The 13230-nt window shown below is 46.0% G+C and overlaps 1 protein-coding gene across 6 annotated transcripts in view; it reads right to left on the reverse strand.

The window, feature by feature from the left end:
* The window catches only part of FAT3 (FAT atypical cadherin 3), a 412789-nt gene extending 403584 nt beyond the window's left edge, over window positions 1-9205 (reverse strand). For all 6 annotated transcript variants that reach the window (XM_027897770.1, XM_027897769.1, XM_027897771.1 and 3 more), the window contains exon 1: window positions 9121-9205. The gene's annotated coding sequence lies outside the window, so the exon portion shown is untranslated. The remainder of the gene's footprint in view (window positions 1-9120) is intronic.
* Window positions 9206-13230: the final 4025 nt, after the last annotated feature.

The raw sequence follows: 13230 nt of genomic DNA on the forward strand, positions 1-13230 counted from the left end.
AAAAAAAAAAAAAAAAAAAAAAAAAAAAAAAAAAAAAAAAAAAAAAAAAAAAAAAAAGCCTGGTCTCCTCTAAAGGAAACCAGCAGTTACGCTTCCTTGAAAATCCTAATGGTGAATAGCGGTGTCTGAATTTTGAGTAAAAGATATCACAGAAAGCCTCTGGAAAAAATGTCTATGTAAAACCTCAGCTCTGAGTTTATTGACTACCAGTGTATCCATCATTGCACTGCACGGCAGTGAAAATCCATAAAGCTAGGTCATCCCAACACAAGCTGGCAACTCTACCTCACATGCAATCTCACCACAAAGATGCAGACATGCAAGCAGCAACTTCACTAACTTGACTGCAGCCAAGAGCTGCCATTATCTAATTGTCACTTACAGAATATGAATGAAAGAATTTCAAACACCAGCTTTAAAAAAAAAACCAAAATACCTAATCAAGCCCATCCCAAACATGTAAATCTCAAAATTATTAAATAATTATTTAAATACGGATGCACGGACAAACAAGAGCTCCTGGACAAACTCAAACACAAAAATGAAGCTTACGAAAGGTGGCAGCAAGGATAGGCAGCCTGGAAGGAATACAGAGAGATTATCTGAACAGCCAGGGAGCAGGTTAGGAAAGTAAAGAACTGACAGAATTATGTCTGGCCAGAGACTCAAAAGGTAACAAGAAAAGCTTCTATAGGTAAGCCCTTGATGGAAGGAAGACTGGGGGAAACGTGGACCCTCCCCAGAAGGAAACAGAAGACCTGGTTAGTCAGGATATTGAAACGGCTGAGGTACTTTTTACTTTTTTGCCTCAGCCTTCATTGCAAAGTGCTCCAGTAACACCTCCCGAGTCATAGAAGGCAAAGTCAGGGACTGGGAGAAGAAATAACCACTCACTGCAGGAGAACATGATGTTCAATAACATCTACGGAACCTGAAGGTGCACAAATCCATGGGACCCAGTGAGCTGCGTCTGCAGGTCCTGAGGGAACTGGACAAAGGAAGCGGCTGAGCCACTGTCCATCATATCTGAGAGGTCGTGGCGGGCCTGTGAAGTTCCCACTGCTGGATTAAAAAGGAGGACCAAGGGAACTACAGGTCAGTTAGTCTCACCTCTGTACACAGTAAGATCACGGAGGAGATCCTCCTCAAAACTATGCAAGGGCACATGGAAAACAGGGAGGTAATTAGTGACAGCCAACATGTCTTTACCAAGGGCACATGATACCTGACAAATCTGGTGACCTTCTACTCTGGGTACACAGCATTGGTGGATGAGGGAAGAGCAACAGAAATCATCTACCTGGACTTGTGCAAAGCATTTGACACTGTCCCACACAACATCCTTATCTCTAAGCTAAAGATACATGAATTTGTTGGATGGACCATTTGATGAACAAGGAACTATCTGGCTGGTCACACTTCAAGAGTTCTAGTTAACAGCTCGATGCCCAAGTGGAGACTAGTAAGGAGTGGCATTGCTCAGGGGTCAATTTTAGGACCAGCATTAACATCTTTGTCAGCAACGTGGACAGTGGGATTGAGAGCACCCTCAGCAACTCTGCTAATGACACTAAGCTGTGTGGTGTGGTCGACACGCTGGAGGGAAGGGATGTCATCCAGAGGGACCTGGACAGGTTTGAGAGGTGGGCCTGGGCAAACCTCATGAAGTTCAACAAGATCAAGTGCAAGGTCCTGCATGTAATTCAGAGCAATTCCAAGCACAAACACAGACTGAGACAAGAACTGACTGAGAGCAGCCCTGAGGAGAACTTGGGGGTGCTGGTGGATAAAAAACTGAATTTAAGCTAGAAATGTGTGCTGGCAACCCAGAAAGCCAACCATATCCTGGACTGCATGAAAAGCATGGTTGAGGGAGGTAATTCAGCCCCTCATGTTCTGCTCACATGAGACCCCACACAGACTACTGATTCCAGCTCTGTGATCCTCAGCACACGAAAAGACATCGACCTATTGGAGCGAGTCCAGAGGAGGGCCATGAAGATGATCACGTAACAGGAACACTTCTCCTATGAAGACAGGCTGAGAGAATTTGGGCTGTTCATCCTGGAAAAGAGAATGCTCTAGGGAGACTTCTAGCATCTTTTAGTACCTAAAGGGAGCTTAAAAAAAGCTGGAGAGAGAGTTTTTACGGTGTAGTGATAGAAGAAGGGGTAATGGAGTAAAACTGAAAGAGGGTGGGTTTAGATTAGATATTAGGAAGAAATTCTTTACTGTGAGGCAGGTGAGGCACTGGAACAGGTTCCTTAGAGAAGCTGTGGATGCCCCATCCCTGGAAGTCTTCAAGGTCACACTGGATGATGCATTTTGAGCAACCTGATCTAGAGGGATGTGTCCCTGCCCATAGTGTGGGGTTGGAACTAGCTGATCTTTAAGGTCTGTTCCAACACAAACCATTCTAGGATTCCATGAAATATGAATACTCAACAGTTTCACTCTGTGGCAGAACACAAAGGCATCCTCTTAAAATTCTGGGTGCCGTGATTTGTTTAAGCAATGTGGGACATAATCATGTTTAATATTAAAAATATATCAATGCAACATACTGATAGCAAAACTGACATTTATGCCATCATTATATGCACTTATCACCAAATATAATCTGTACTACCATGCGAAGTGCTCAGATGGTTCAAAGGCAAAAATGTATGTTCAATGTTATTTAGAAATATTAATAAGCTCCTTTATTTTAAGATGTAAAGCATTAATAGTTGTTCTGAAGAGGGCTCGCTTTTAACCTTTAACAACATTGAAGTGTCTGTAATTTTTATCAGATTGTTTAGATTTTGATTGAGCTAAAGTCCTGAAGCTACAATTAAACTTGCAGCTACCTTCTCTCACTAGGCTTCCTGCAACAGCTGGAATAATCTTTGAAGTCTGCAGACATGGAAGAAACATTATTTACGGCTGGTTCGCACAGTGCAAGCAGAGACAAGTTGTGTTGTGCGTTTCCAGTGCTGATGACAGATCATTTCTCACCAGCACTACAGGAAGTCATCAAAACTATTTCCCCCTCCCCAGATGCTTTACAGAACCAAGCTAAGAAGCTGGAAATGCTGCAGGGCAGGATTTCAAGAGCTCTGAATGGCCCAAAACCAACACCTACTACAGTCAGCAGTAAACCCCACCACCAGCTCCACTGAAGACAGAAGTGGTCTAACTCAGCCGATTGATGGCTACCTGCCTGGAAAGCCCAGCACATCTCAGGACAGGCTGCTAAACCCATTTAAAAATTAAAAATAATTCTGAAATCAGGGGTTTTTTTAAAAAGTAGGGAGAAATCTGCTCAGAAAGTAAAAAAAAAGGAGGAGGATCTCAGTCCAGATGAGCCATCTCACATTTTGCCACATCTCTCTGACCGGCTCTGCAGCCAAGGGATGGAGCAGTGGCCTCTGCAGGGGCAGAGGGACAGCATCACTGAATCCCTGCAGCAGAGGCTGCACTGTGTTGGCATATATGTAATGATCAAGCCAACACTCACTGATGTCAAAGGAAGTTACGCTCACGCACTGACAGCCATACAATTAGTAATGTCATCATCTAGGAGAAAGAAATAAAATATTTCCTCCCAGGCAAAGCCAATGGTGTTTTTCATTTGTGTTAACTTGCTCTAAGTGCCCGCAGGGTCCATGCCTTTGATTTACTGTGGATGACAGACAGTATAGGCATAGTTTATGTATAATTATTATAGTAGCCAGGTTCATACACCAAGAACATCAGCAAAAACAACAACAGCTCAATAAGACAATGGAGAATTTTCCAACACAAAACCCTACATCTCTCTACATCCCTGTAACACTACTCCAGGTCTGCTCTTTATTCTTTCAGGAAAAAAAAAAAAAAGAGTGAAGTCAGTAAGTTTTCATATCAGTGGTAGCCTTGCTACTAATCCTATGCGACACCAAATTCACCCAAAATAACCCTTTTTTTGTAGTTTTGTAGTTTTCATAGAATCATTCGCTTTGGAAAAGATCTCTAAGATCACCAAATCCAAGCATTAACTCATCACTGCCAAGCTACCACTAAACCATGCCCCAAGTGCCACATCTACACACCCTTAAACCTGTTCATGGATGGTGACTCAACCACTTCCCTGGACAGCCTCTTCCAATGCTTGACAGCCCTCTTTATGAGGAAGTTTTTCCCAGTATCCAATCTAAACCTCCACTGGCATAACTGGACATCATTTCCTCTTGTCCTATGGCTTTCTACGTCGTAGAAGAGACCAACCCTCACCTGGCTACAGCTTCCTTGCAGTTAGTTGTAGAGAGTGAGAAGGTTTCCCCTGAGCCTCCTTTTCTTCAGACTAAATAAACCGAGCATCAGTCCCTTCCCATCAGACTTGTCCACACTCTTCCCCAGCTCCATCGCCCTTCTCTGGACACGCTTCAGCACTTCAATGTCCTTCTTGGAGTGAGGGGCCCAAAACTGAACTCAGGATTCAAGGTGTGGCATTACCAATGCCAAGTACAGGGGGACAATCACTGCCCTGGTCTTGCTGGCCACGCTATTGCTGATCCAAGCCAGGATGCCATTGGCCTTCTTGGCCACCTGGGCACACTGCTGGATCATGTTCAGCTGCTGTTAACCAGTACACCCCAGCCTTTTTCCACCAGGCACATTTCTAGCCACTCTGCCCCAAGCCTGTAGCATTGCACATGAAGTTAAGAGAAATAAGCAAGATAAGAATAACGTGTCTCTCCCACCACCACTGGATACATATTCTAGTCCAGCACTCAGCAAGTCCTACCTCCAGCTCAGCCCTAAAGTTCAAGCACTGAAGAGAATACAGTACTTAAGTTTTAGACAATATACAGAGTAAAGTATATAATAATGGTTATCATCAATTCTCTGAATTGCACTTATATAAGAAAAAAAAAAAAAAAAAGCAAACTGCAAACCCAGAAGCTGGAAGTCCATGCAGATCCCAAAGTAGTGGTTTGAATGATAGCCCAGCGAGGTTTACTTAGATCTCTCTTTACAGCAGTGCCATCTTTTGCATCCTGACAGTATTAACAGTGCCCAAAACTTACTTGACCCGATATATACATCCAGATGTTGCCGACTCGTATGACTTCAGGGTCTAATATGATGCCTGTTACAATATATATAATCTTTTATACTGAGACAAAATGAGGCCTACACACTTATCTCAATTAAATGAGAAAATGAGAATTCTGTTTTAGATGCATAAATCCTCACAGCAAACAAACTAAGAGACATTAAAAATCTGTAATTTTTAACAGTTTAAGATATTCTCCTTATTTAAGTTCCTAAAGTAAGGAATAAGAATGCACACGCAAGACAGGCTACTCAGTTTCACATTTGTTTATATTTTCATTTCTTTTGTCATCAAACACAAGTAAAATACCTAACAGTCTGGGGTGAATGCACAGTAGAAGAATGTACTGCAAAGAAAAACTGTCTGCTCTGGAATTGCAGAGACCAAAGTGTTTCCACTGTAAAAAGAAAAAAAAATTGAAAAATCAGACAGATTCAAATACCTCATTCTCAGTCAACATTTTTGTTATATATTAACAAACTCTCTTCTATTCTACTGAATATAATAAGCTGGAGTAACACCTTCCTGTTGAAAAGACCAGTTTCATTAGATGGCCATGACCTGTACCAGCTTTCAATCAGCACTGATTAAATGCATATTCTGATGTTCTGTATCACATACCTTCCAAGCTGTGGAAAAAAGTATCAAACGCTTCCATTTTGTCGCTGTCATTTAATACAGAAATTCATATGGATGCTGGACATATGAAGTGTCTCTGAGAATAGCTCACTAGATCACATACACATAGTGTGCACAGACTAAGTAGGGCTGAATTAATAAATGTACTGTTGCTTCACATATTTAATATCTGTCACTAGACCAATAACTTGCAAATGCAGAAGCAGGGACTGGGGGATGCACTGGCTACAGCCACTGACAGATCTCCCCTTGCAGTTTCAAGAAGCTAATTGTGCTCAGTTCAGAGTTCTTGATCCGTGTTCCTGCGAATGACTCAGGACACAAGCAACGAGACAGTCAGCATGTGTCCACATTTGGGGTTTTGTTTCCATTCCTATCTACCCTGATTTCCTTCCCAGGAATGCTGTGCTTGTGAAAGACACAGCATGACATCCTAAGAGACTTCCATCTTCTCTGCCTAACAGACACAGTCTGGGTGGCAGCAGAAAAGCAAAAGCTTCCCTAGAGCTTACAGCACTATTACCAACAAGAAGGGAGAACTACTTCTGGATTGAAGCTTTGGCCCATTGTCATCTATGGCAAAGCTCCCACTGAAGTCAGCACAGCCAGGATTTCACCTCTGTTGCAGTGCTTTTGAGTCCCTGCCCATTCTGCCTTGGGACTTCCAGCCAGCACAGTAAGGCTGCATTAACAGTGCCAAGAGCTTTTGTGTTACGAACTGCAGGCAGAAGTCATGAAACCTTCCACATAAGCAACCAAATACTCATCAAACAGTTGAGAAATGTAAGACACTTGAAGACACTATAAGGGATTCAAACCTGCACCCAGAAGTATGATGTTTCATATTGGCACACCATTCTAAAACAAACCTTTTCCTAACCAACTTTCTGTCCTTCAGAAAAACCTGTCTGTAAATACAAGCAGTATGGCTACAGTTGGCATGTGTCAGAGGACACTTTACAACTCAGCACAGAAATATATCTGTAGTGGAACAGCAGCTAAAGACTGCTCCTAAAAAGCAATGGCTAGACACCCTCTCTCCTAATTGCTCATTTCATTGTATTTGACAGAATCCATCAACCAGAGTACATCAGGTCACAATAGTGCAACGTGGTAGGAGCCATGACAATGAAACCTGGTGGAACAAAAGACCCTTGTGTCAGAAACAGAGCAAGCTAGCACTTAAGGAAAATGGGAGTGCTATGTCCCATCACTGTCCAGCTCACAGGATAACAACACAGTAACATATCACACAGTTCAGGAATCATCCCACATACCGTCGGCACACAGGTACAGAGCACAGTCATTACAATACTAACAGAATCTGTGTTAAGAATCAAGCTTAAAACAAACAAACAAACAAACAGGAACAAAAATAAATAAAAGTATGATTTACTGCATCAAGGCAAGTACAGCCAACCTGATGATTTTCTACAACACTAGCACCACCAAAGGATCAAAGAGAGGGATATCCCTAGTTTACAGCACTGAAGTACACTGGCTCCTACCTGGCTTTCTCAACAAGACTCCAGTGTTTTTGGAGTGCAAGGCTCACACCCGTGAGCTCTTTCTCAGCAGCACTCTCCAAATGCAAGCTGGCTCCAGAGGGATCATTCCTTCTCTCCTTGCATCCATCACCAAGTCCTCTCCAAGCAACAAAAGTAAATTTTTGTTCAACTGAAGGATAAGCCCTCTGAACATCAGAAGGAAAAAAAAAAAAAAAAAAAAAAAGACAGACAAGAACTAGACAGGCTATTTTGCCTGCTTCTTTCCCAGCTAATGTTTACACTATTCCCACAACTGCTCCAGACCAGGAATGAGTCCTCAGTGAAAGCCCAGACTCCAGGCAGTGACTAGGAAATGGTGCAGCAACTCTGCTCTGCATTCCTCATAGTTCACCCTCTCCAGATTTTCAATTCCTTTGCTGAGAACTCAACCCAAATTTCATAAAGCAAAGCATTTGCTAAATGAGACATAAGTTAAGAAGCCTGTGAAGCCTCTTTCTCTCTTCCTTAATTTCTATCTCTCCTTCTTTCCCTCTTTCTTTCTGCTGGACAGAGGTTGGTTAAGAATACATGAATCCCGATTAAATGATGCACCTCGCTAAGCTGTCTGACAGAGCTGCAAACGGAAAGCAAATGAGTATGAAGAGAAGCATTCATTTTCTCGAGTCCCTTCCTTTTAACCAAACTTGAAGCTTTAGTGCCTCTGCCGGGATGCCAGCGCTGACTTGCCTTTATGTCCCATTTACTTGTATTTATTTTAATTGGATCTGGGACTAACGACACTCAGCAACGCTTAATCCTCCCAACAACAAAGCAAGGGCACGAAACCTCCATGGGCAAAAATAATAAAAAAATGAAAACACAGAAAAGGCACCCACTGATGCTTTCCTTGGGGCTTTCTTTTCCTCCTGCAAATAATCCAGCGGGGTTCAAAAAGTGGGCAGGGGAGGCTGGATTACTTCCTTTAATAGGAGAAGTTAGTGCTGGGAGAGCCACGTTTAACCCATCCCCAGCCGGAGCAAGTTCCTTTCCCACGGATGCACATTCCGGGCATGGCCCTGGCCTTGCACACACACATATTTACACGGAGACACACTCACAGACACTCGCACACCGTCCGAGTTTCGGGCGCCCTTGGGACGCAGAGGGCAGTCTCCCGACAGCGCGGAGGGGATGGTGACCCTCCTGCCTCTGCTCCGCGGAGCCCGAAGGGACCAGCCCCAACAAAGCCCGGCAGGGATGGGGGGGACGTGGCTACTGCCCCCGCTGTCCCCGGACAGGGCGCTCTCCCAGGTCCAAACAGCGCCCCGGCGCTAAAGCCTGCGAACAGGGAGGGCAAGGCGAACCCTTCCTCCTAAAAACATTGACGAAAAAACAGAGAGACAGACAGACAAAAAGAAATACGAACAGGCAGGTCTCCCGGTAACACCCGTCTCTCCCCATCCCAAGCAGCTGCAGCCCGTTCCCAGGCTCAGCCAAGAGCAACTGCAGCTGAAGAGCAGCGACAGACACGCACAACCCCCCTCTTGCCCTCGCCCGCTCCCTGCTGCAAGTTTAAAACAACAACAAAAAGAAAATTAAAAGGCTCTTGCCTGCTTGCGAGCTAAACCCCCGTGCGAAAGGGGGAGCGCACCCGAGGCAGCCGCCCGCCCCCGCCGCTGCACCTTGCACGGCAGAGCGGGAGCGCGACCGGCCGCTGACAGGGAGCGGAGCGGGCAGGGGAGCGGGACACGGGGACGGTGCAGAGACGGCGCCGCGGCGGAGTCCCCGAGGCAGAAGTTTCCCCGAGTCGCGGCCGCAGCCCCCGGCGCCCCCGCGCACCGCCGAGTTTGCCCAGCGGAAAGTTTCTCCGCCATCCCCTCGGCGCCCCTCCCCGGGCCCCAGGCGGGTACGCACCGGCCGGCTCAGCTCCGGGCGCTGGCCCGCGGCCTCCCGCGCCGGGTCTCCATGCCGCCTTGGGCGCCGCCGGGGCTGCGGCGGGAGGGAGGCAGGGAGGGGAGTGGGGCGATCCCTACTCCGCGCCGAGCTCAGCACAGCCCAGCGCAGCCTGCCGGGAGCGCAGCCCGCGCCCGCCTCCCGCCCGCGGGGAGGGACCGCGCTGCCGCCACCGCCCGCCCCGGCCCCGCCCGCCGCGGGGCTCCCACCGACCGGCCCCGGCTCTGGGGAGGTCGAGGAGGCGTGTGTTCTCCACGGGACTCGCCCAAGGTCGTCCGCTGCTGGCGAGGCGCCGAGCCGCCCGGTGCTCCCGCGCTGCCCTCGGGGGTTCCCGCTCCTCTCCTGACTCCGGGCGCTCACCAGCCCCGTCCCTGTCCAGTTCGGCGCCCTGTCCGGTTCACCCGCACCCTGAGCCCCGCCGGTGTGCCGCCGGGGGGCGGTGGGAGCTGGGTCCCCACGCTGGGCAGCCCCCCACCCATCCTACTCCCGGCCGGTCAGCCCCGAGTGGCCGCTGTCCGAGCACGGGGGCAGACTCCGCGGTACCAGCCCGGTTGCTACATGCCTGGGAGCGTAGTTAGATGGCTGAGCTGCAGGTCTGTGATAGTCCGTGCCACTCCGCTGCGAAAGCTACACCTGTCCAAAGAACTGCTCTCTTTGGCTTTAGTAGGGAGGAAATGTATTTAGTGCCTTCTGTGCATGTGAATTTATATCCAAGTTCTCATGCTACCTATTTTAATAGAATGTTGTGATGAGGCACCTGTTTGATCATCTGTTCAGTTCATTTCCTTCAGTAGCGGTGGAACGCAGGCTGCTGCCTGACCAGGTATCTCCTTCAAGAAACAAAGAGAGAAATCACTTTCACATTCTTTTTCCTTCTCCCCCCCCACCCCCCGCTTCCTTTTCTACCTTCAGCTATTCTCTCCTCTGCAAGAGCTTTGAAATGCTGCTAATTTTATTTGTTTTCTAGTCTGCTGTTCTTTCACTTTGTCCATGCCTCCCACTTGGCTGCAGGTCACAACTGCTAAACCAAAGTACATGTAAGAAAGTCCCTGTGAGGACCGACAGTGTAGTGCCTGTCACTGATTCCATAAAACACTCATGCCCCAGGCAATCTGCTGCTGTAATTTAGTGTGAAGGTGAAAAAACAAGTAAGCAAACAAAACCAACCAGCAACTCCACACTAATCACAGGGACCAGGGTAATAATGACAAAGCAGAAGGGCATGGGCTGCACTGTGAAAAATAAGCAAATACATTATAAAAAAAAAAATAAATACATAAACTGCTTATAAAATTTAGCAGCTGAAATTAAAAATTCTGCAATGGAAGCATGTAACAAAGCCCAGCTTTGTCTAAAATCTACAATGGAGTGAAAGATTTTATACCCACCACCTGGTTACATTGGTCAGGGAAGGTGATCTTGTGCATTAAAAAGCTATTTAGAAGTCACAAGTTCAGAGCCTCACTGTGTCACTCACTAAATGAACACAGAAAGGAGATGTCCTATTCCAAAAAACCCATAATCCACATCAACAAGACAAATTTAGAGTGGGAGGAAAGTGTATTACACTGCAGATGGTACTGAGAAAGAAACTGATTTGCCCAAGGTCATGCAGGAAGTCTGTGGCAGAGCCAAGAACTAAACACAAGTCTCCTGAAATCCAGACTGAAAATAGTGTTTGATAAATGCACATGAACTCCAGAAAACACACATTACACAGATAATCATCTTCTGACCAGTATTTTGGAGTTACTGGGCTCCATTTCCTTATAATTTTCAACTACACTGATAACTGAATGGTCACTTTCTAAATTTAAACCTCATTATTTGAAAGTCCTCTACCCAGAAATTCCCATCATGAAACAAAAGGCACTAAGAGATAGCATCTGGGCCAACACAGATGCTTTCTGAGTATGTCTGCTTCTGCTACCCCATTCCTAAAGTGGAACCAACCAGAAGGTGTCCAACTCTGCACTTTAGTCCTGGGAGGGGTAGATCCTGCTCCTCATAGTGTCTTCCTGAGGCTCTAAGGGGCTGTGTTGTCCACAACCACACTCTGCCCGGTAGCAGTACTCTGGATTTAATCCCATATTCTAGCATCCCCTCTTTAGCCCCATTAAAATGTGCCCTGAAATACAGCTTTCATTTGCTCTTATGGCAAAGTTGTCTCAGAAGGTGCCTTCCATGTGTCCTCTTCCTATTCCGGCTCCCCCTTAGTGGTTTTCTTAGCCAGTGCAGATGTGTTTCTTGCAATGCAAAACCCACACAAGCGGAAAACAACAGTAACATCATGTTGCACCCTTCAGGCACCCTTACTTGTCACTTTAGGAAAGTTATTTACACATACATTTAGTGGATTTTACAATGTATAAATGCTAATGAGTGTAAGTAGAAGCAGTTAATGCAGTTTTCCTAATTAATCAATCCTACCAGCATGGTAATGATTTCTGTTGTTCTTCTGGAGCTTCCTCCAGCAGGGAGTGAGCTCTGTTGATTAGCAAGGCCATTTTACATGTATATAACATTTTTGTTCTTCTATAACAATCTCATTATTGTCTCTTTTTTTCAGGGAGGTGAGCAGTTCCCAAATTATGCTTAACGAACAACTAGGGCAGAAAGAATCACATTATCTCCCATATCACCATTTTATAGCTGTGTATCTGTCAGGTTCAGTAAAATTTACACTGTTGTGGAAAAGGACTGGGAGCAGGTTGGATGAGATGCTCCAAATCAGGTAGCAAGACAGGGATGGCCAGCAGCAAAACTCCAACTTCACACCTCAGAATAATTTACTCTTTTACAGCTGGACTTTAAAAGGAAAGAGCTTCAAATGACTTTCACAGGTTGAGTGCACACACAGCAAGTTTGCCAGTGGTACAAAGCTGTGTGCTGCAATGACGTGCTGGAGGGAAGGGATACCATCCAGAGGAACCTGGACAGGCTTGAGAGGTGTGCCCATGTGAACCTCATGAAGTTCAATAAGACAAAATGCAAGGTCCTGCACATGGGACAGAGCAATCCTAAGCACAAATACAGGCTGGGCAGAAGAGGGTGGATTGAAAGCAGTCCTGAGGAGAAGGACTTGGGGTATTGGTTGATGAGAAATTCAATATGACCCAGTAATGTGTGCTGGCAGCCCAGAAGGCCAACTGCATCCTGGACTACATCAAAAGAAGCGCGACTAACAGGTTGAGGGAGGTCATTCTCTCCCTTTACTCCATTCTCGTGAGACCCCACCTGGAGTACTGTATCCAGCTCTGGGGCCCCCAAAATAAGAAGAATGTGGACCTGTTGGAGTGAGTCCAGAGTAGGGACACCAAGATGATCACAGGGATGGAGAGCGTCTCCTATGAAGACAGGCTGAGACAGTTGCAATTTTTCAACCTGGAGAAGAGAAGGCCCTGAGGAAAGATTATGGCAGCCTTTCAGTACTTAAAGGGTGCTACAAGAAAGCTGAAGAGGGACCTTTTACAAGGTTATGTAGTGATAGGCATGGGGGAATGGCTTTAACCTGAAAGAGAGCAGATTTAAGTTAGATATAAGGAAGAAATTCTTTAATGTGAGGGTAGTGAGTCACTGACATAGGTTGCCCAGAGAAGCTGGCGATGGCCCATCCCCAAAAGTGTTCAAGGACAAGTTAGATGGGCCTTTAAGCAACATGTTCTAGTGGAAGTTACCTGTGCCATCGAAACTAGGTGACTTTTAAAGGTCCTTTCCAACCCAAAGCATTCTATGATGTGATACAACTATTGGAAAGATGGTAATGTGATTAATTTCAAGAAGAGGAGACTCAGGGGGAATACTCTACTACAACTACCTGAAAGGCGGTTGTAGTAAGGTGAGGCTAGTCTCTTCTGAGACTGGGGAGAGTTGGATTAGATATTAGAAACAAAATTTCCACTGTTAGGGTGGTCCGGCATTGGAATAGGTTGCCCAGGGCAGTGGTGAAGTCATCATCCCAGGAGGTGTTTTAAAAGGTGTCTGGATCTGGCTGGGTGATACGGTTTAGTGGTTTAGGGATTACAGAAATAATGCTGGGTTGACAGTTGGACTTGATGACCTTAAATGTCT

This window comes from Empidonax traillii, unplaced genomic scaffold (assembly GCF_003031625.1).
Source record: "Empidonax traillii isolate 1590-97213 ecotype Southwest subspecies unplaced genomic scaffold, ASM303162v1 scaffold560:size1140492, whole genome shotgun sequence".
NCBI classification, from domain to species: domain Eukaryota; kingdom Metazoa; phylum Chordata; class Aves; order Passeriformes; family Tyrannidae; genus Empidonax; species Empidonax traillii.